The 21,926-nt window shown below is 41.0% G+C and overlaps 1 long non-coding RNA gene across 1 annotated transcript; it reads left to right on the forward strand.

Moving 5' to 3' along the window:
* Nucleotides 1-108: 108 nt before the first annotated feature.
* Nucleotides 109-17,995, forward strand: LOC121657300. Its single transcript, XR_006013556.1, has 2 exons — nt 109-3,696; nt 17,003-17,995. It is a non-coding gene; the product is annotated as an uncharacterized LOC121657300 (long non-coding RNA).
* Nucleotides 17,996-21,926: the final 3,931 nt, after the last annotated feature.

Consider the following 21,926-nt stretch of genomic DNA (forward strand, 5'->3'; position numbering starts at 1 on the left):
GGGGGGGAGGAGGGAGGAGCCCAGCCCGCCCGGCGGACGCGGCTCCTCCCCCTGCCCGCCCGCCGGTGCATGCGTGCTGCTGCCCTGCGCTCCGCCCGTTGCCGCTCTGGGGCGGGGCGGTCTCCCCCCCGCGCCGGCCGTTCCCACGGAGCCCCGTCACGGAGCGCGGGAGCCCCGGGCGGGGAGGGAGCCGCGGGCCGGGCGGTGTGGGCGGGCTCCGCGCTGGCGGAGCGCCTGCTCACCGCTAGGTGTCAGGGGGACGGAGTGCCCCAGCGCCGGCGCGCTGCGGCACATCGAGTCTTAGAGAACCTGGGTTGCCTTGAAAATACAATTTTCTTGGGTATTTTTTTGGTTTTATTTGACCTAAATTTGCTTACGCTCTGGGCGTCTTGTGAGATGGAAAGTAAAAATGTAAGAGAATTGCCGCGAAACGGAAGAGAACTTCCAATTTAAATTGCCGGTTATAAATGTCATTGCCAGTTGTCTGATAACATAGTCCTTTCACTGCTCTGAAGAGCAGACCTTCACAAAAAAAGAAAGAATAAAAAAGCAACTATACGTTTTACTTAATCCAATGATAAAGAGCTAATTCTGCTTGCCATTTTGGACACAATCTTATCTTCTAAGTGGTCGCTACCTTCAGGAATACCGTGAGATTCACAAAACTGCCTTTTTAAACTTGTGATGTTTGGAATATCAGGGACCCATAAAAGGAGGACACTCCCAGGGTAGCCTTACGATTTTACCACAAAGAGCAAAAGAGTGTGTACATCCTTAGAAAGCACAGCTTCAGAAGATGGCGGTGATTTTGGACCTCCTGTTGTTTGCTTAGCAGCATCACAAGCAAGGTGCCTTCTGAGGAAATGGATGACTGGTTAGAGAAAGACACACACTTTAAAAAGTCTTTTCAGGTGAACATACTCATTATAGATCAGAAACATACAGCTTCCATTGTCTTACAGCTGTTGTTTCCGGTTGTATGTTGTGAATTCTTCAAGAATGTGGGTACCTGGAACTTGGCAGATGAGGGAAGAAGGAAATAAGTGGTTTGTGAATCTGAGCAGGGTTCCAGGCATTCCTTTGAAAGGCTGTAAGCTCACCTCCTGATGAAGGGCACCTGCCGTCTGAAGAGGTTTGAAGTGTAGCATTCCTGAAACATTTTGGTGGAGATACTTGTTTTTAGACATATATGGTGAGCAGTCCAACAGAGGGGATGAGTGACCATCTTTCCCACAGATTCTTCTCTAAAATGTGTTGGACTCCCTTATGGCAGTTTAAGATACTTAGATGATCTAAATCTGTATTGGGTGTAAAGAAGTCAAAATGATTTTATGACAAATGTGGAGCATTTTAAAGGATGGAGTTTTAAAGGCACAGCTGAAACTTTCCTATCAGGACAAAAGTGTTCCTCAGTAACAGGAAGAAGACAGAGTACTGCTAGCTTCAGAAGACTAGAGCTAATATGAGGCATTACTCAGAGTTACTGGTCTTTGAAAAATTGCTTCCTGTTTATGTTTTCAACAGGCCTTAACTAAGGAGTAGGGATTATGCTGACTTTTCACTGAAAGATGCCTTTTGTGGGAAAACCAATTGATAGCCCCTGATTCTAATAGTTATTTATATTATTGTATTGTTTTATAGTATTACTTACACTGTGCATTATGTGTTATTTATAGATTTATTTGGATTTCATAGCTACATATGGATAAGTAACAGTCCATGAAGTTTGTGACTACAGGAAATAATAATCATTACTTCAAAGAAGACTATTAAATATAGTTTGATTTCAAAGGAAAATAAACACATTACAAGAAGTATGTTCAGATGCTTTAGGTGGACATACATTTGAATAGAAGGGCAGATTTTCCGTCCTGATACACCCTTTCTTTTTTTACATCCTTGCACTGAGGAGAGACTACTTCTGAGTACCGGACACTTAAAAGTAGTTTGTTTGAACTTTGGTTCAGTTCTCAGGGGTGTCCGCAAATACATACATCCCTGCAAAACTTGATAAAAAGGAATCAGTACACAAATAATTTCTTTCTGCAAATTTAGGGGGTTTTATTTTAAAATGTTTTTCTGGGACGATAAGGACTGACTGAAAATTTGGTCTATTTTATATAAAGCATATCACCTTCAGACAGCACAAGCTGCTTGGTGAAGCATCCAAGCACCCCTTTTAACGAAAATGCTGACATGGTTCTGAGGGCTTGCCCATTTTCTGGATGTTTTAAATGTTCAGTGGCCTGTGGAAGATGGAGTTACAGTATTTCAATGTGCTGTAGAGTATGCATGTTTGTGAGAGGGCATCATAGCAGCTATTGTAATTTAAGGTGACTTAAAGACACTTCTCTGTAACCACAGGTACTCCTTAGCAGAGTTTCATTAACTGATAACACCAAATTTGTATGTATCACTAGATTTGCAAGCACACCAGAAATCTCAAGCGTCTCCATTGTATGCCTTAGTATTTCTGCTGTAACTCACATAGAGGTTAAAACAATGCATCCCCAGAGAAGCCAGCTGTCTGATGCATAGCCAGACTGAGTCAGTCTTTAAAGAAGATGCTTTGGCAAAGTTCCTGTAAACCCCACCCTGAAGAGAAGCCTGATGTGTCCTTCAAGGTATTCAGGTAACAACACCTAGAGGTCCATTTACCTAAAATTCTTAAAAGCTTTTGAACGCCTTGATTTAAGTGACTTTTAAGAGGTATGTAACAACTCACGGAAACCAAGGTGTTCGTTAGTCTGATTTCCACAATGACTTGTTTCCTGTAGAGGCCAGTTTGGGCTTTTGCATAAGAATTCTTCCTATGCCAGCCCAGTATTCTTGCTGTGGCAGCCTTGGATGATGTTTACTTAACTTGTGAATGTAAAAACCTTCACGAAGAACTTTCTCTCATAAGCCATTTGCATCAGACTCTTTTCAGAGCTGTCCATGTTCTTGTTTTGGCAAGTCTTTAAACTCTCTGTAACTTAGTGTATTTAAAAAGCCTTGTAAATGTAAACAAATACAGGTAATTTTCATTAAGATAGTAGTTTGATATTCATGTTTCATTTCCAGAATGAAGATATGTTTGGAAAAAACAGCTACTGCTGAGAATGCAGTTTGAAACATAAAGAATATGCAAAATTAACAACTCTGAGAAATTTACTTCATGACACTCCAAAGTCACTGCAAGCCTTCACGTTGCCTGCTTAATTTCTCAGCACTTGGAGATTTCTTTGTCTCTGCGTTCCTGACCCATTTCCAGATATCTGATGGCATCAGTTTCTAGATTCTGCTTTTCCCTTTGGTGGTCTTACTACTAATTAAAAAAAAAAAAATTAATTTATAGAAGAATAAAGGTAGTGTTTACCCATAATATAGGATAATGATGATACAGAAATGAATGCAGATGGCAGCAGGGAGGACTGTCTATACAGACGCACTGTCTTGCCATTTTGGGTAATGCTGCATGCTCCCTTGTATTTTAATCTGAATTAAAATGAAAAAAATCCAGTGATTGCAATATTGATCTATAATATTGATACATAAAGCATACAACGTTTTCCCTGCTGATGATCTCATTACATTTGTTGCTTCTTTTATATAGCCCCCACTGCTTAGAAGAGGATGCATTTCTCTCCTGGGATGAAGAGGGCCTGCTGTACTGGGACCAAAGTGGGAATTACATTGAACATTTCTAGAAATCAGGTCAATACCCAAGTATGGATTTATATACTAACTTTAGTCGAACATATTTGTCTAATAGACTGGGACAAGAGCATATGTGGTGACAGTGAGACAATCAAAGATCCCTGCCATTTGTTTAATCCCTAGGACACTGCATCAGTGCTCACAGTACTCCTCCTTGTTAAATATTAGCCCAGCCTGCCATGCTAGTTCACAGGCTCAGTTAAACCTGTTTCTAGACATACAAGCCTGAGAAACAAATTTACTGATATGAATGTCTCTCCGTGGGATCAGATTACTTTTTCTACTGTGCTGATAGGTGGGATTGGCCAGTTTAGTTTGTTTTCTTCATAACCTGGAGGTTGAAAGCTGCAGAGGCAGGGAGAATCTCCACTGAGAACTGGCACTCAGAGTGAAAGTACTAAGGGAGATTTCCAGGCCTATCATGAGCAACACCAGGGATACCTCCCCAGGCACTTCAGCTTCATTCACTGAGGCTCACCCGTGGTCTTGCAAACTCAGTCACCATGAAAATCCCTTTATTAGTCCTTTAATAAAATAAGCACTCCAAAAATAAAATACAGTAAAATAAAATAGTATTATAAAATATTTATTCATCTGGGAAAATATATAAATTACCAAGACTCTAAAGAAGCATTCATTCTTTGGACGTTCCTTGTCTTCTCTTGCTTCTTTTTCCAGTGTGTCTAAGCATGCTATATATCCTATATTTCTTTTGATCCTGTTAGGTTTTCAGTACCTGGACTTAATTTACTTGTTTTAAACACTTTTTAGTTTTCAGCATTATCCTTTCTGATGGGTTTCTGTTGTTGATAAACTTTCTATTATCCTCTGGTTTCATCATCACATCTTTTTTCCTTATATCTCTCAGTTTATTACTGAGGCAGATTTTAAAGCTAGGTAGCCATGGGGCAGCTTACTGAACGTGTTCATAGTGGACTGAATTCTTGGAGCTTTCGATTCTTAGTTCATTGGAAGTTGAAGTCCTTTCTTGTCCATCCAATTCTGTGTCCTCATGGTCACAGCAATAGTATGAACATTTATGGTGCTTTTTTAAAAGATTTTTTTTTTATCATCAGAATCCAATCAGAAAGAAGCTGTGCAAGGTTCTTTTGTAAATATTGAAGAAAGCCTTCTTTACAGTGTGTTCCAACTATGCACATTAAGAGAAACTAATTATTTCTTTTTTTCCTGGAAAGAGATACAGTGGCCAGATACCTTTCTTAAGTGGTCAGTTTTTAAGAAGTAATTGAATATCACCTCATTACCCTGGTCTGTTCCCTTCTTTCCTAAGAGTCAAACTATTTGTTGAAGGAGGTGTATGTCTTGGTTTAAGACAAGTTAAGGAGGTTTTATAAAATGGGTTACCTTCCATGTAGTTTAACCAATCCCTTTCCACCAATAAGGAGAAGCAGATATGAGTGAAAAAAAAAAAAGTTTACAAAAAACCCCCAAAACAGCAACAGGCAAAAAATATCAGTAACAGTCACTAGTTACAAAGGTGCTGAAAGCTCACTGACCCTGGGGACAAAGTGACACTCCAGCTGGCAGAGCAACCCCCAGGATGGAGGCCCCACTGCCAACCGCTGTGGGGAGACGAAGGGAAATGCCGACAGCCCTGCCCTCCCCCTCCATCTCTGGTGGCAGCAGCTCCGTCTGCAAATGCAGCTGGCAGCTCTGGCAGCTGGTACTCGGTCGGGGGCTGGTACTTGGTCAGGGGTTGGTGTTTGCTTAGGGACTGGTACTCAATCAGGGACTGATACTTGGACAGAAAACCACAGTAGTTACTAGGTCTAACCAGAACCATGTAGAAATACCTGTGGATGATAACAATTACCAGTTGTTCTCTTTTGGGGAAGCTAATTTTATGGCAAACAGGTAATCAGGATGAATATTTCTTCCCAAGGAAGGTATGAACGATGCATAGGTGATAAAGCGTAGAAAGCAGCATTAACATTTGCAGGGCATCAGGACAACTGAACCATGAAGAGATTATAGTTTGCATTTTTCCATTGTCTGTTTCTCTTTGCTGTATTTTGGGAAAAAATACCAGTGTTTTGTTAATAAAGGAAACTGTGTTTACCCTCTGGACTTGAGGTTGTCTATCCCAGAACATTTTAAAAGTAGTCTAAGTGTCATTACTGATAAAATTCCAAAATAATATTGAGTAATGAAACTAGTAATGAGAGGAAAATACAAAAATCTATGGAAATTCTGCCTACAGATTTTCTTGTTGTGTCCCTTGCTTGTAGTTTCAGTCTTTCACAGGAATTCACCTGGAAAACATTGATGACTTTTTGGTCATGATATCTCACCATGTCCTGCAAACAGACACTTAGAAAGTTTTGTATCTGAGCATTGCATATTGATCCCTTCCCTCTGCATAGCAAAACTGACCCAAGTGTTTGTGCAATTTTGTTGGTTTCTTCTACTATTAATTCAGGTTCTGGGACTCTGTCGTGTAGCAGAAAGACAGGAGAGAGAGGCCAGACCCTTTCTTGGGTGCAGGTGAGCCCTGATGCCAGCCAGGGCACAAGCTGGGGGGTGCCTGTGGGTGGTTAAGCTGTGAGTTAAGCAGTTCAGAGCAGCCTTTTGGTGACCGGAGATCTGATTTACACTGCCAGCAAGACAATATTATAGGACTAGCAGGGAAGGTCCTGAGCTGCTCTTGCTCTGTGTTTGCTCAACAGCACAATGGGAAAATCCTCATTGTGTTTGCTTACCCACAGTGTAACCAGCTTTGCTGGCTTTATTTCAGTTTAGATGTTAGTGGTCTTTCAAAGGTATTAAGCTGTACTGACAGAGCTACACTGAGTGGAAAATAATCTTGTTTTAGATTTCTAGCCTGGGCCTAGATTTTAAAAGTCTAGTGCATAGGCAGTAGCAATGGGGTAAGTTAGGAGAAGTCTCAAAGATTATACCAGTGGTATTTCTGTGGAGATCCTGAGAATGGCACAAGTGACTTGAGACCTCTCTATTTGGGAGTGTACCAGAAGCTTTTCATTGATGTTTTATCTGGGGATGTCTCTCCCATAAACTTTCCCGAAAACAGGGTCATGGAAAGGCAGTGTTGAGATACAGCATGGCTCTGTTTTCTGCTTTCACATGGTGGCTGGGGCCTGCCTAGGATTCTTGCCCATTTGCATGTGGTGACCAGAGCATTGCCTTTCCATTTTCTTCTTCTCACGTCCTCCCACTGTGATGCAATCCTCCACTGTAGATGATTCTAGATGTAGATGATGGAGGGTGATTCTGTCCCTGTACCCCTCCTGAGATACAAAAATCACAACAATCCTGACATTTAACCCACACATCTCATTCATATTGGTATGAAGACTCTTTACTTTGGCTTTAGAGCAGCCCTGCAGCCATTAGAAAAGATATTGGAAAAATATTTAAAAAGCCCCACCAAAAAAAGATGTCATACCTTATGACTTTGAAACTCAGCGTGGCACATCTACTGCTTAATTGATTTATTTTACCATTCTCTCTATAAAGAGAAAGCCAACACACACTCAAGCCCACCTCTGATTTTTGTTTTTCTCCAATTTCCTTGATGCTGCCTTTAAATATCCAGGAATTATTGAGCGCTTCTGACTTGACTTCTGGCTGAGCAGATGAATGTGAGTGCACTGATTTGCGCTTTCCAGCTTACAACTGTTTTGTAGCAGTGCTAGTGTGTGCTCCAGGAAAAAAAGCAGACAAAGAATTGGCTTGTCTGCATGCTGCTGTCTTTTCTTGTGTCCAGATTTGGGCAGGAGGGTAGTGGAAGGCTTTCCATGCTTTTGGCTCTCATCTCCCCTTTGTGCAAGGACTCTTCTATTTCAACTGTAAAATTTGTCATACTTGTAAGTGCTTGTGCCAAGCCGATGGGTTAGTGACTTTGTGGAGGTTACAGTCATGAACCCTGGCTTTTATTAAAGGATTTGAATGGATTGCTGGCTGCTTACAGGCTCAAAACTGCAGAAAATAGGTATGCAGAGCCCATTTGTATGCCTTTGCATGGTATTTTACCTGGTGCCAGTGTCTGGACATTCTTCTTGCTCCTATTCCTCTCAAAATTTCAAATCAAAATTTCGAATTCTTTCTTATGGTGTAGGCAGCAGATTTTATATTTTTGGATTAATTTCTTCTACCCATGTTTTAACTGCTGTTTATACCTTGGAGGAAAAATGCAGCTCGTTCCTATCAGGTCTAAAATACCTTTTGGGAAGGTTTTTTGTGATCCCTTCTTTCTCTGCCCTTTGGCCACAGATGTCAAACCTCATCCCTATCGCAATGTAGTACAAGTAGTTTCTTCTTTTAACTGTGGCATGTAAAAATGCCTCTCTCTTTGCCTTTCTGTGGTCAGGGTAGTGTGAAATTACATCACTTTAACAGGGTATCAAAGTGCATAGATAGGGCACAAAGGAAGCCCACCTGTTGTACAGTAGTGAAGGGCTGACAAAAGGTCCAAGTGGGGCTGTGGTCACACCCTATCAATTGAAGGAGTTACCTGGCAGCTCACAGGGGCAGGTGGTAGAAATAATCTTGTAGACCATCTTACTAGAAAACACAGCATTATAAAAATGTGTATTTAGCTGAGTCCCCAAAGGCTGAAATGATAAGAACAAAACAGCTGCAAAGATTTATATTAATCTTTGGTGTACTGTTTTATTGCAACATGTGGAATATGTAGAAGTTTTCTTAAGAAACGATGTTCTTTGATGTTTGATCTTTGTATACTTTCAAGCCTAATCAACAGGAAGGGAGATTTAATCTGGGAAACAGATAGCAGCTAACAAGCAAACTCTAAATGATGCTCATGTATCAGAAAAATAAATCCTTGTTTAAGTTTAGGGTTGACATGCTTCAACGATCTCAGATCTAGGGGGAGGTTTAACAAGGCTTGGGAAGAAAGGATGTTCACTGATACTGGACACAAAGAATGCAGAATTTATGTGACATCTGCTAGAACTCCCAAGATAAGGGAGAAACTAATAAAGCCAACTCAGCAACTGTGCTGAAATTAGCTCTGACTGGGTAAAAGGTAATTCCTGCAGGGGAATCTGTGACCACCGGCTCACAGACCACCAACCTGAGAGGCCCACTGACTCAAAAGAAGAAAAAAGACTGAGCATGCAGACTAAGTAGCACGGGAAGTGAGAGTCATTAACCAGTGGAGGAGAGGATGCTGATTAGTAAGAACTATGTAATAAGAACTAACTTTTAGCAAATGAACACTAGTTCCCTTGTTTGCTAAAATGTATATATAGTAAAAAGCTTTAGTAGTTGGGGTGCTTCATTTGTGGAATTCCATAAGGCATCCAGACTTGTGCAACCTTGAAATAAGCAATCAATGCCTCTCTAGAGTATATAAATATTGGCTTGTTGCAAACCAGAAAATGGATCTGATTTTGGCAGACAACAGTCTATTTGTAAATAGTCCACCATTACTGAGTCACTGTACATGACTGCATCTCCAACGATGACTTTTTCTGTCCTTTTTTTAAAAAAAAGTTTATATTAATGATTTTTAGTATATGGTACTGCTTACATTACTGAAATAAAAATTTTAGGTTAAGTCTTACAGCATGTTGTAACTTTAGGGATCACAAGACCGTTAATCCACACATCATTGCATGTCTAATATAAGATGAATTCTTACTGGTTAGGGGAATGAACAGAAACTGTCTGTTGGTGTTCTTCACACACTGAAGAATCTTAGCATCTGCTAATAGCAATTTTGATTTTTCTGAAATTGCCTGTGGACAATCTTCATGAGTGTCCCTTGGCTCAGGAGCTCTGGTGTTACACAGATTTTTTTCATCTGCTTTTTCTAAGTTTACCCGAACACTTCCTAATTTTCACACTTTTTCTGTTCCAATGGATAGTGAAGCAAGAGATGGAGATATGCCCATGAATGTGTGTTTAGATATGTGACACAAAGAATCACCCGTCTTTAACTTAGCAGACTCCTTTTGCTGAGCCTTGTGCATTCACACCTTTGCAGAAAGGAGAAAATAATTTTGAGGAGCTACTGGTATTGTTGAGTAGTAGTGGCTTCATTCATCAGCAGAACTTTGCTAGATAAGGCAAGAGGTCACAGGAGAAATTCTTGTACTGAAAATGCTGTGGTTCCCAAGTATCAACAACTAGCAGTTGTTAGGTTTTCAATGTAAGAACTGGGAGTTAAGATGTAGGTTTTCTGGTAAGAAGGTTTTGTGGTTATTTTATGAAATTCAAAAGTGAGACCTAAATGGTGTACCTTTCCATGGTCACTGTAATTATAGCACTTTGCTCATCTTTAGGAACAGGGAGACTTCATTGAACTTTAACCTTTGCAGAGTCATGAAAGTTTTTGCTTTCAAAAATCAATTAGAGTATTTAAAAAATCCATATTTTTTAAGGTTGTCTTTGAAGCCCAGGCTTTATAGAAAATTTTGCTTTCCATACAGCCAGAAGCAAAGCTTTCCATACAGCCTTAAGTGGATACTTTGTAATACAGGAGTGCCTGAGAACATTGTGAAACCTAGTGTTTGAAAGTTGAAGTTGCCAGCATGGCCTTAATTCAGGCCCCTTGAGGTTAGGCATTATGCTACCAGGTTTAATTACATTGTTGCATACATTTTTTGATACTTAAAATTTTGTCTACTGTTGTGCTAATGTTAATAAAACTTCCAATGTTAGATTTTTTCTTAATGGTCCCCTACCCTCCAAATCTGGCTGCTCTACATCCCTGGAATTCTCTTTAGGCCTCCACCTTAATCGAGGGGCAGTTAAGCTCCCTCTGAGCTTATCAGAGACAGCGTTCCTTGGAAATTCTGCTGCCTAACCAACTGCTGTTGTCTAATGCCTTGGAATGCTACTTACGTGTACCATTTGCCTGGATGAAACAATATTATATTTACTGAACTTCTGAGGAAATTTCCAGCCCAGATTATGGCCAGGAGGAAGACTGACAGACAACTGAATCCAACCCTGAGCAGCAGTCCCACATCTCTTTGAGCTCTGCTGGGCCACAGTGGCTGCCCCAACACCTCCCTCCCATTGCAACACCTCTTGGAACTCAGCTGTTTTGCGGTTTACAACACGCGGGTCACTGAAACCTGGCATTAGGGTCTGGGCTGATTGTCCCCTTCTTGAAGTTCAACCCTCACCTGCTGAGAGGTACAAAGGTATCTAACATGAGTATTTCACTGAACTTGAGGTGGGTTTTTAGCAAGTATATATACCTCTATGCATATTTCTTTGTGCTTGTATGCATGCACAAATTGATTTAAATCTGATTTTCCTTTGTATGTTTCATTCGTGTAGTAAGTAATACAGTGAAACTTACCATTGAACTTTGTTAAGTTGTGCTTTTGGAAATTTATATTAAACCTTTTTTTTTTGAAAAAATAAAAAAAAAGACCTTTGATGGTGATTCTTTAAATGACATAAATCACTCGTTCATGACAGATTTGGAGGAAGCTGGAAAAATGGGGAGGTAATTTCTTGGGATTTTTAAAAAGGACCTTTAAGAACCACCCCTTAGTAATTGTCTTCTTGAGATCTCCTGGCCACCTTTCATATGGTCTTTAACAGACATAAGGAATCCTAACACTCTTCTCATTATTTGAACTAAAGGAGTGACTGCTAGTGGTAGAAGCCCAATTGACTTAAGTTTCCTAAAATGCTAAAGGACAAAACCATAGACGTGTAATGCAGCTCAGGCTACTGGCCTCTTTCTGGATAACATACAGCACTCTCCTTTTCCTCTCCTTTTCCAGTCTGAGAGGCTGAGTATTAAACATGAAGATGCTCCAAGAAGGATCAAAACTCCAGGCCTATTATACTGTATTATTTTTAGTTTGTTCTGCCAATGAACGCAGGCTTTGTTCTCTCAGCAGCTATTCATCTTCTTTTAAGATGGATGAGAATTGCAATCAGCCTTTTCCTAGTTCCATCTCAGTGCTCTTTGAGGGATGCTGTTTTGGACTTCCCTTATGGGGAGCTAATCACTCACACTTTTCAGGAGCTGCTCAACTTCTCAGAGGACACAGACCATGTAGCAAATGACAAAGTATTTTTCTAATTAAAAGAATATGTTGGAAGAGAAAATAAATAAATTCTTAAACAAGGCCTTTGAGATTGTTCTTAAAGAAAAGCAGACATTTGAAAAGAGGAACAATAAGAACATATTTTTAAAATCAAAATCTCATGGAAAAAGATCTTTGTGGTTGACGGGATGGAATACAGACACCAGTTTCACCAACTGTAATTAAAACCATAAACCTCTGTTGTGATCTGAATAAAAAAAATATCCTAGGATCCTTATGGAAGTCATTAGTCAATCTCCTGGAGCACCACTGAAAGAGAGAAGAAAGCTCCAGTGTCACAAGTTACTCCACAATGGCAAACTCCTTTACCTACCATGAGTTCCACTAATTTTACTAATTAGTAGGGTAATGTTTTTATCCCAAATGTGAGCTTGTTACCTGGTGCACAGCACCAACTCACACACCAAGGTGAAGTATTTCCATCTTTTATTCTAAATTTGTGCAAAGTAGGGAGCTTGGTGGTAACCCATGAAATGCTGGCTTATGGATCATCAAAACTGTACACTATTTATACATTTTAACAAACAGAGGCATCAGCATTCATTGGTTACAATTACATAACTTTTTCATTCTTTAATACTCAACCCCTTATTTATTAGTTATATTTCTTGTTTCCTATGCTTCTTAGTCCGCAGGTGCAGTTCTTCCCTTCAAGTCTGGGGTCCGTTTTGAATCGGTGAACACTGAGTCGGTGGATATGATGGCTCACTGCTGGAATTCTTTCCCCCAGTTACTGCTCAGTTCTGCTGGCTTCACCCCCGTGGCTCTCATCCAGACACCCCATTCACCTTGGGATTGCCATAAATTTCCCTCGAAACAAAAGATTAGACAAGCATACAACATTCACAATGCAGTTGCTTAGTCATAACTGTCTAGCTGTAGCTAACTGATTAACTAAAGTTTGATTCAAATTTTGAGGTGCTTAAATCTTGCCAGGCTTGATATCAAGGCCTTAAAGAGACATAACTGGCAGCTTTGGGGAACATCAGTGCTTGGCTTGGTCTCTGATTTTTTAGTTTTATCAGCATAGACTTACATTGGCTGGATGATGGCAACAGCACTGGAGAGGGTTGATTAGTGAAGCAAATGGAGGAGCTTTGCCCGGCCCAGCGCCTGCAATGTGCTGCAACAGTGATATGCTCTGTGCATCACTCCGGCACTGTGCAGCGTGGCTGTGCAGGCTTTGCCACATCTTCAGGGAGGTGAGGAGTGCTGGCTCTGTCCCCCCAAACTCTGCTTTAGCACAGCAGGATCCTGGGTCTGCATCAGCCCATCTGCCATCCCCATCCAATGTGTACGTGCCCATCCTGCTACAGTGACTTGCAGCGTGAAGGCCTCAAATATACGGACAGACAGTGCCAAACCATGAGTGCCTGCAGAGATTTCCCAGCATTTATAAAAGGATCCATATAATCAATAAGGATCTAGCCCTTAAAACTTTGCAACTGTATAGGTAAGATAAGAGATGTTCTATGAAAAGGATGTTGTCCTTTTTGACCATTATAACTTTAATAATCTCTTCTTTAGCCTTATCTTTTTTGAAAATACTTAGGCAGCCATTGTCTCAGAAAAGAGAGAGACCAAGAGCAAAAGACGTCCAGTGGAAGGGATTTTATTTTCATGTCTTTCTGTCCAAGAAAGAGTTCATTTTTCCACCTCCACAGTTCATTGCTGCTTGTGAAGAAAGGAGCAAATTACTGAGTGCCAGCAGAGGAAAAGAATGGTATTGAACCAGGATAAACAGGGGTTGTCATCATGACAAGAACAAGCCAGATAAGAAATCAGTTGATCTGTGTCAGATAGATGATGTTATATTTTAATATTCCAGTAGTGGTCATGCTGTCTCTGATGCCTTTTGGAACTGCTTGTACTTTGATTTAATCTAGAACTAAAGCTTTAAAATAGATTCAGTAAGCCCCTGGGGGGAAGAGCTACTTGTCAGCTGCGATTACATTTGATTAGTGCAAGAGGGAAATTTGCCATTTTACCCCTTTAGCTCTATCAAGTCTCTTTGGAGTTCCATATTCCCTTTTGATTCTCTGAGTTCTGAGTTACACTATACTACCATGTTCCTGATGTGAAGTTTTGTAGCAATCATTGTTGACACAGAAAAAGATATAAACCCAGCCAATATAAAAAAAAAAAATCCCCCTTCTGCATTATGTAGAGAATAAATTTATTTTTCTTTCTTTGTGAACATAAAATAGCAGTAAAGAAATGTGGCTGAATAAATGAAGGTGGGCTGGTATTCTTTTTTCTAATAATTTTGATGGCACTTTCTAGATGGGAATTTTGACCCGTAGAACTCTGTTGATCTGATTACAGTGCTATAGTTATGCTGGAATAAATTCCATGAAAGCAGTCTTACTCCTGAAGAAGAGTGTCATGCCAGGATTCAATATTGATATGACTCTACTGAGGTATTTTTACCAACATTATTTGACTGTAAATTTCTCCATGTAGATAAAACGCTTAGCACAAATGCCTAGGGCAGAGACCCACCCTTAATATACACCAGGACTTGAAGTTATCTGGAATGAGGTGCTGGAGAATGGCTCAAGCACCCTCCCTTTTGTTCCACATATCTATGTGTTCCTCTACTGAGGTTTAACCATTAAGTGTATCATTGTCAACTGGAAAGGCTCTTCCTCAGTGGAACAATATCAAAGCTTCATGATACGCTGTCCAATGCAGTCCCTTTTTTTTCCCCTCACAATGTATGGCATTCACTGAGCAAAATCAAACTGGGAGACATCTGTAGCTAATACTGGTTTGGAGGAGAGGAGTTGGAATTTTCAGGCATAGCTGTAGACCAGAGATGTTAACAATCACATGAGAAATGTGTATTCGATATAAATTAGTTAAAAGCCTCTGAGCAGTGCTGCTGTGGTCTGGATAGTTACTATGACAGTATGTCAACTAGCATGATGGCTGATTTATGTGCAAAGTTATGATTAATTGTAAGTGGGTTTGGGGGTGCATTTGAGCTCCTTTTTTTATTTCACAAGAACCACTTTGTGATAGAATTTGGCCTTCATTACCTCTTCATACTTTCAGTTGGTTTCATGTTGTGTAACCAGGTCCTAGCAGCATGGGCAATGCAATAAGGAAAAATTAACTTTGTGGATGAGTGTTGATTGTACCTAGGACTTTTCTGCATGTTGAATTTACTTAGTAAATTCTGCACTGATACAGAGATCTTCATATAGGTAGTGTATTCCCCAAGTTTGACATGATTGCCAGCTGCTATATTGCTGGGGTCTTTTGTGCTTGGCCTTGCTATCAAAATGTCAGAATGATGAGGAGCAGAAAATTTACATTCAAAATGCACCAGAGCTTTCCTGGAACACTGCTGCTGAGTGTTACACAACATCTGCAAACAAAAGTTTGATAACCCATGTGAGTATGATGAAATGGAGGAAAGAGGCTTGTCTTTGGAAGGCTTACACATGAAGGACACCCAGTAGGCCAAGCAGACAAAACCTAGGAATTGCTGAAGAAGGGGAATTGCTATATTCAGGGAACTGGAAAGGTGTTGCAGAAGCAGATCTTATGGTTAAATGAACTAACAAAGCATGCTTTCGTGCTCCTCTTCTACTTCTTCCACTTCGGTGTCTGACTGCCTGTACATTAACCTGAAGTCACATCAGCAGCAGGTTCTGAAAACCCTGTGCATGAGGAACAGCTGCCCATAAGAATCTGTGGCTCAGAAACTGCAATAACACTGCTTCAAAGAGAAGAATAAATCAGGGCTGTATACGGACAGTCCTCATGGAGCTCAACACTGGGAAGCATCCAGCAAATTTAGGGGACGGTGAGGTATTTCCTGCTACTCTGCAAAGGATCAGTACAAGGGCTGGTGCTGCTGGGCAGAGAATTTCCTTCTGACAGGCATGAATTACTCTGCCTCCTCCCAGAAGCATACCTTGAAGTGTCATAACTGTTCCACTAGTGATTTCTTTTGTAGTGAAAACAGTGACCCATGGAAGCTGAGTTGCTTTCATCCGTCTGGAGGCAAAGGTGGTGTGTTAACTCCTTCAGCCTCTGGATTTCCTAGGGGGGTTCCAAGAGGCAAGAAACCTTTAATCCAAAGATTAAAATTTTCAAACTAAGATCTTTCTGATCTTACAGAGCCTGTACTGTTTGCCCAGCATGTAAGAAGTTGCAGTTTAAGAGAGAGATATTGCTTGTGCAAATTCTCTTTTTGCCCATTAAACCAAATGCTACTTACTGCCCAGAGAGAGCTGGAAAACACCATTTTTCAAAGCATGAGGACAAATTCCATGGAGAGTAGTGAGCCAATATGTTTCAATAAGTAGTGAGCCAATATGTTTCTCTCTTTCTCTGAGCCAGTATGTTTCAATAAGGCATACTGAAGTGCAGCAAAAGCATATTCTCAGGAGACCTTGGCTAGCAGTTCACACCCCATGAACTAGGATACCTGACCCAATATGCTGGCCAAAGTCTCTTTTGCCAAATGCATGTCTTCACATCTGTGTGAGATGTCCTTGATACCATATCCCCAGCAATTCTCCTTCAGGAAGTGGCATCTTCTAGTGCCACTAGTGAGTCTCTAGTGAGACTGCCTGGAAAACTGGTGTCTTTCTCTTTCTGCAATGCATCCCGTACTGCTTCAGACAATACTGGCGCCAATGCTCCAGAACTGGATTCTGAGGTTGATATTACACACCAAGGATCACTTTTTCCCAAAACTTGCTCTGTGGTTCCCCTGCATCTGTTTTGGTGACTGCTAGTTCCTGGTAAAATCAAGTCTTCATCATCTGTTGTAGATGATGAAAATTCAGAAAACAAGAAAATATACAGTAATGTCCATAAAGCTAGTCAGTAGCCATCTTGAGGACTGATGAGGGGAAAACAGTGGCAATAACTGTAATTCAAGAGATGTGCTCACCTTCATCATAAGAGTCATGCTTGTCAGGATATCAGCACTGCACTAGTTAGCACCTGCAGGCACCTGTGGAACATCATGAACTTCCAGGTGCTCTGTGTGTTTGCAGGAGCTCTCGATGTGTAGGTCCCTGTTGCTGAAGCTCAAAGATCCTTGTCTTTTGAAGCCATGCATTGCTCTCTTCTCCCTGATGATATCTCCTTACTGCTCCCAGAACCACAGTGTGCTAAATGAAGCTATTCTGTGTTGTCCTTGCTGAAGCAGCTACCCGGGCTTCTCTTTCCTTGGTCTCATGCTTGTTCTCTTTCTTTTGCAGCTGCAGAGGAGACAGAGGGTCCTGTGACTTCCCATGCATCCCCAGTCTTCTCACCAGCATGGCAGGATGAAAACCAGAAAGGGCCTTTGCTCAAAAAGAACAAAAACATCTCTGTATTATCAACCCTGTGTTCAACACAAATCCAAACCAGCCCCATGCCAGCCACCATGAAGAAAGTGAACTCTACCCCAGCCAAAACCAGTGCAGGCCACTAAAGCCATGGTCACAGCTGCTGACTAGCACAATTCTTGGCTTGCAGCCAGCTTGCACTGACCAGTGGCCCATCAAGTGCATGCACACCATGTGTGTAGTGCATCTGCCTATCAGACAAGTGTGGGCTGCCCTTCTGGCGGTTGTGGCTGTCCACTGACACTGGGTGTTCGAAAGAGTCATCTCGTGAGATGGCAGGAGAACATTGCAGGGTTTTTCTTGTGTGATCCTAAGGGGGAGGCATAGCATTTTTTAGAATTGCTCCATGGCCTACATCTTAGTACTAGGAAAATGCCACCAGGAATGGAGGTCAGCACTATCATAACGAAGTGAAACCCATCAGAGAAAACCTTCCTTGCCTGAAAGCACCAACTCACTGTAAAATGAAAGCTGTTGGGAGTGCTGCCACTGAGTGCCTGCTCAGATGGTATGCTTACCATGAAGTACATAATCCTGATGTAAATCAAAAAAGCAGACAAGTTCTAATTTTCTGTGTTGGGTTGGCTTAGGTTGGTGTCACTGAAATAAATGGAGTTGCACAAGTGAGATGTACATATTCATTGCAACTGCTCTAGACTGCTTTTTACAGAATTTGTTTTTGTATTTTATATGATCCCCAAACTAGAATAATTCTGACCATGACACTAGAATTCAGCTTCTCCTTAGAAAATAATATTATATAGGCATTCAGCAGTCTGAGTGTACCCCTGCCTTTTTGCACCAAAGCTCCACTTACAAGCTGGTGGTGAAATCCTTTAACATTACCAAAATACCTCAGAAAAAGAAACTACCTAGAATTAGTTACCAGTCCTAGACTAATTATAAACTGGGTTGGCTTCCCAGTTCTGTTCCAAGTTATGGCCTAACTACAAAATGCCAAGATTTGCATATTGTCATAAAATGCCACAGACCAGAGTTAGAGCCATGTCAGGGTACAGAGGCCGAGCTGCCAGGCTGGCTGATCACCACTGCTGTACTCAGAGATGCTGCTGGGTCAGCAGAATGCCAATTTCCTGAACACTAATTCAGAAAGTCTGTAAGCAATTGGCTGGAAAACACAGGATATTTATCTCACTGTTTCATTATTGCTGCACAAGTGTCACAATTCTTCTTCATCAGTGGTGGTGGGCTGACCCTGGCTGGATGCCACGCACCCACCAAAGGAGCTCTCTCACTCCCCTTTGCAGGTGGACTGGGGAGAGATAATAACAAAGAATTCATGAGTTGAGATAAGGACTGGGAGAGATCAATCACCAAATACCATCACAAACAAAAGAGGCTAGATTTAGAGATATTAATTGAATTTATTACTAACAAAATCAGAGCAGGATAATTAGAAGTAAAACAGACCTTAAAAACACCTTCCCCTCATGCCTCCCTCCTTCCCAGCTCTACCTCCTCCCCTAGAAGTGCAGGGAGCCAGGGAATGGGGGTTATGGTCAGTTCATCGCATGTTGTTTCTCTTGCTGCTCAGGGTGAGGAGTCCTTCCCCTGCTCATCATGGGGTCTCTCTCATGGGAGACAGTTCTCCATGAACTTCTCTGATGTGAGTCCATCCCACAGGCAACAGTCCCCCTCAAACTGCTGCAACATGGGTCACTCTTCCATGAGGTGCAGTCCCTCAAGGACAGGCTGCTCCAGTGATGGCATCTCTCTCCATGGGCCTCCTCTCAGGCATCCCCCTGCTCTGGTGTGGAGCTTGTCTGGTGCTTGGAGGATCTTCTTCCCTCTCCTTCTCCACTGACCCTCGTGTCTGGAGGGCTGTTCCCATCACGTGCTCTCACCCCACTCTTATCTGGCTGTGATTACAACTGTGCAATGACTTTTTTTGTCTTTGTCTTTTTAAATATGTTATCACTGAGGCACTACCATCATTTCTAGTTGGCCTAGTCTTGGCCAGTGGCACGTTGGCCTTTGGAGTGTCTTGGCATTGCCTCTGTTGGACATGGAAGGAGCTTCTCGCAGCTTCTCAGAGAAGCCACCCCTGTAGCCCCCTGCTACAAAAGCTTGGCCATGCAAATTCAATACAAGTAGCTAAGCAAGGGAAATATTAATTTAAGGGCATGAAAATAAAACCAGACTGTCACTCTGGGCACTGTTAGAGACAATGGTGAGATTATAGTAACAATGAGGAGCAAACTCCTTTCTTTTCACAATTTTCTCATCTTCATGTCATTGTCCAGCTTTCTTTGTGATGAAACCCAAAATATAATGAAGAGCAGCTATATTTATTCAGTTTGACTATGTGAGATCAAATTACTTTTTGTCTTACAGTTAACTGCTGCTTACTTATTTGCTGTGCATTATGTAAGACCACGATTTCAATACTCTCCTCAGCTGTGTGAAGGAAGACTATGTGTATGCACGTGTGTGTTCAAACTGTCTTTTCTCTGTATGTGATGACTGGATGCCAAGTACATCATCCTCATTACCAAAATACAGATGAATAAAAATAATGCAATATGCAATAATCTGTTTTTCATGTACATGAGGTGTGCAGGCAGACCTGTTTGGTGCAGCTTAGCAGCCCAAACCTTAAAGATTTGCTGTGCAGTGTCTTGACACAAAGCTTTCTGTGAACTATATTGCAGGCTGATGCCTTGTTATTATTTATGGTGCAAAATATAAAGACACCATGTATCTTTCTCATGTAACTCCCTGGGTAAGAGGAAGCATGTGTAGCCACTGTGACCTTGCAGTAATGAGTATCTCAGTTAAAGGAATGGAGAGAAGTACAGCAATTAGAAACTTGCAGTGTCTGGTTAATACTCAACCTTAGCCCCGTATCTGAAAATGATTGTTCATTTATTAAAATCTGAACATATTTTCGAAGTTCAGGGCTCTTGACTGTCCTTCCTTGAACTGACAACATGAGAAAATAAAACCCTGGGCAGTTTTCATCCTTCAAGTTTTCTCTCTCTGTTTCCTCAGGAACATACAACTTGCTTGGACTCTTACAAAAATGTTGTAAGTATAAACAATTAAAGGTGGACCCTAACCTACCATATCAGTGCTGTTTAACTGCATGCTAATGGCTGAACATTTCTTGCAGCTGTCAGTGAGGTTCTTCTGTGACCCCTAGCAGTACTCACAGTCCCTTAGGGAACTGTATTTTTTAAAAAAGCAGTACTTAACACTTGGAAATGTGACAAGTCTCTGTAGAGCCATAAAATTACAGGCAGTTTTGCACAAGTGTCTATTGAAAGGCAGCAGAGCATCCCTGCTTCTTCCACTCAGAATTGATTAAAAAAACTTCTGCCCATACCTCTTCCCTACTTTTAAACCAGAACACAATGCGCTTTTCTCTCTCTTGAATAAAATTTATTTTAAAGAGGTGTGCACAACAAGTTTGTATGTCTGATGACTTGGAAAATATTTATACTTACATTCAGAACATGTTGGAGTCCACTGAGGGGCGTACATTGTACATAGTTTAGTATACACAAAACGAACAAAATGTATTTGGCATATGTCTAGATGTCATTTACTGTGGTTGAGCAAAGCAAACATAAAAGGTTCCAGACTACATTTCTGACAAGCATTTTATTAGAAAATGTGCAGAAGAAGTGTGTTAATATCAAAGTTCAGAAGAAATCAAGCCTATTTTGTTGGCTGGCACTTCTCTTAAACAAAGTGAATAGGGAAATGTTTGAATCACATGAACATTTCCCTATTAATACTTAAGTGGAAGAGTTACAGTGTGTAATAAATACCTTTCTCTCTCTTAAGTATGTGTACAATGTATTTTATCTTATATATAATTCAATATAGCAGTTGCAAAATTGACGGTAATACAGTAATATTTTAAGATATTTTGAGCATTCCAGACCTTTCTCCCCAGGTCCTTGAGTTTCCTTTCTGAAGAATTTTGAAATGTTGGGTTGTTGGCCATTCAAAAGAATAAAAACATAAAAATTCTTCATAAAACTGCCACTGCTCAGTACTAGCGATGACTACTTTATTGACAGAGCTCTGGTGGCAGTAACAGATCAGATATAATACTTCAGAGAAAGTGGAAGAAACTTATTTGAGACAGCTACAACCTAGAAAACATAGCTCAGTTGGTCAGAGCATGGCACTAATAATGCCAGGGTTGTGGATTTGATCCCTGCACAGGCCAGTCACTGAAGAGTTGGACCTGATGATCCTTGTGGGTCCCTTCCAACCCAGAATATTCTGTTATTCTGTACTATAGTGTTCTTGAGATTCATGATAAAATACTGTCTTGCTTTCACATGTGCAGTGAATTTGTTGATAGAGGATAGCTGAAGACTGGACAAACAAAAATGGTTTTCCTATCTTCTGTTTTTCTGATTCTGTGAAGTGATACAGTCTGCTGTTAACCTATTAAAATAAGCTTTGAGTGCTCACCATCAATTTTCAGTTTTACATTCAGTAACAACAAAATCTGGGGCATTACTCAGGCTCAGACTGCTGCCTGGCACTAGTGGGTGTACTGTGACCTGACATGGTCAGAAGATGATCAACCCTGATTCTGAGCCTCTCCCTGAGGCCACCAAATAGTTTAGAAGGTAACTATTGAGTAGTAAGATTTTCTTGCCTTCCTGCTTGTCAGGTAGGGCAACTTTTTTCATGAAGAAAGAGGATGGAGGCAGCTGAAGATTTCAGTTAAATCAAATGCTGAATCACCTCAGGGCAAACGTTAAACCACACAAGTTCTTCTGATTTCTATGGCAGTGTCACCTTTGTAGTT

The sequence above is a fragment of the Corvus kubaryi genome, unplaced genomic scaffold (assembly GCF_017639235.1).
Source record: "Corvus kubaryi isolate FWS band 111438036 unplaced genomic scaffold, C.kubaryi_AGA036_p1.0 split1-37296, whole genome shotgun sequence".
Taxonomy (NCBI): Eukaryota; Metazoa; Chordata; class Aves; order Passeriformes; family Corvidae; genus Corvus; species Corvus kubaryi.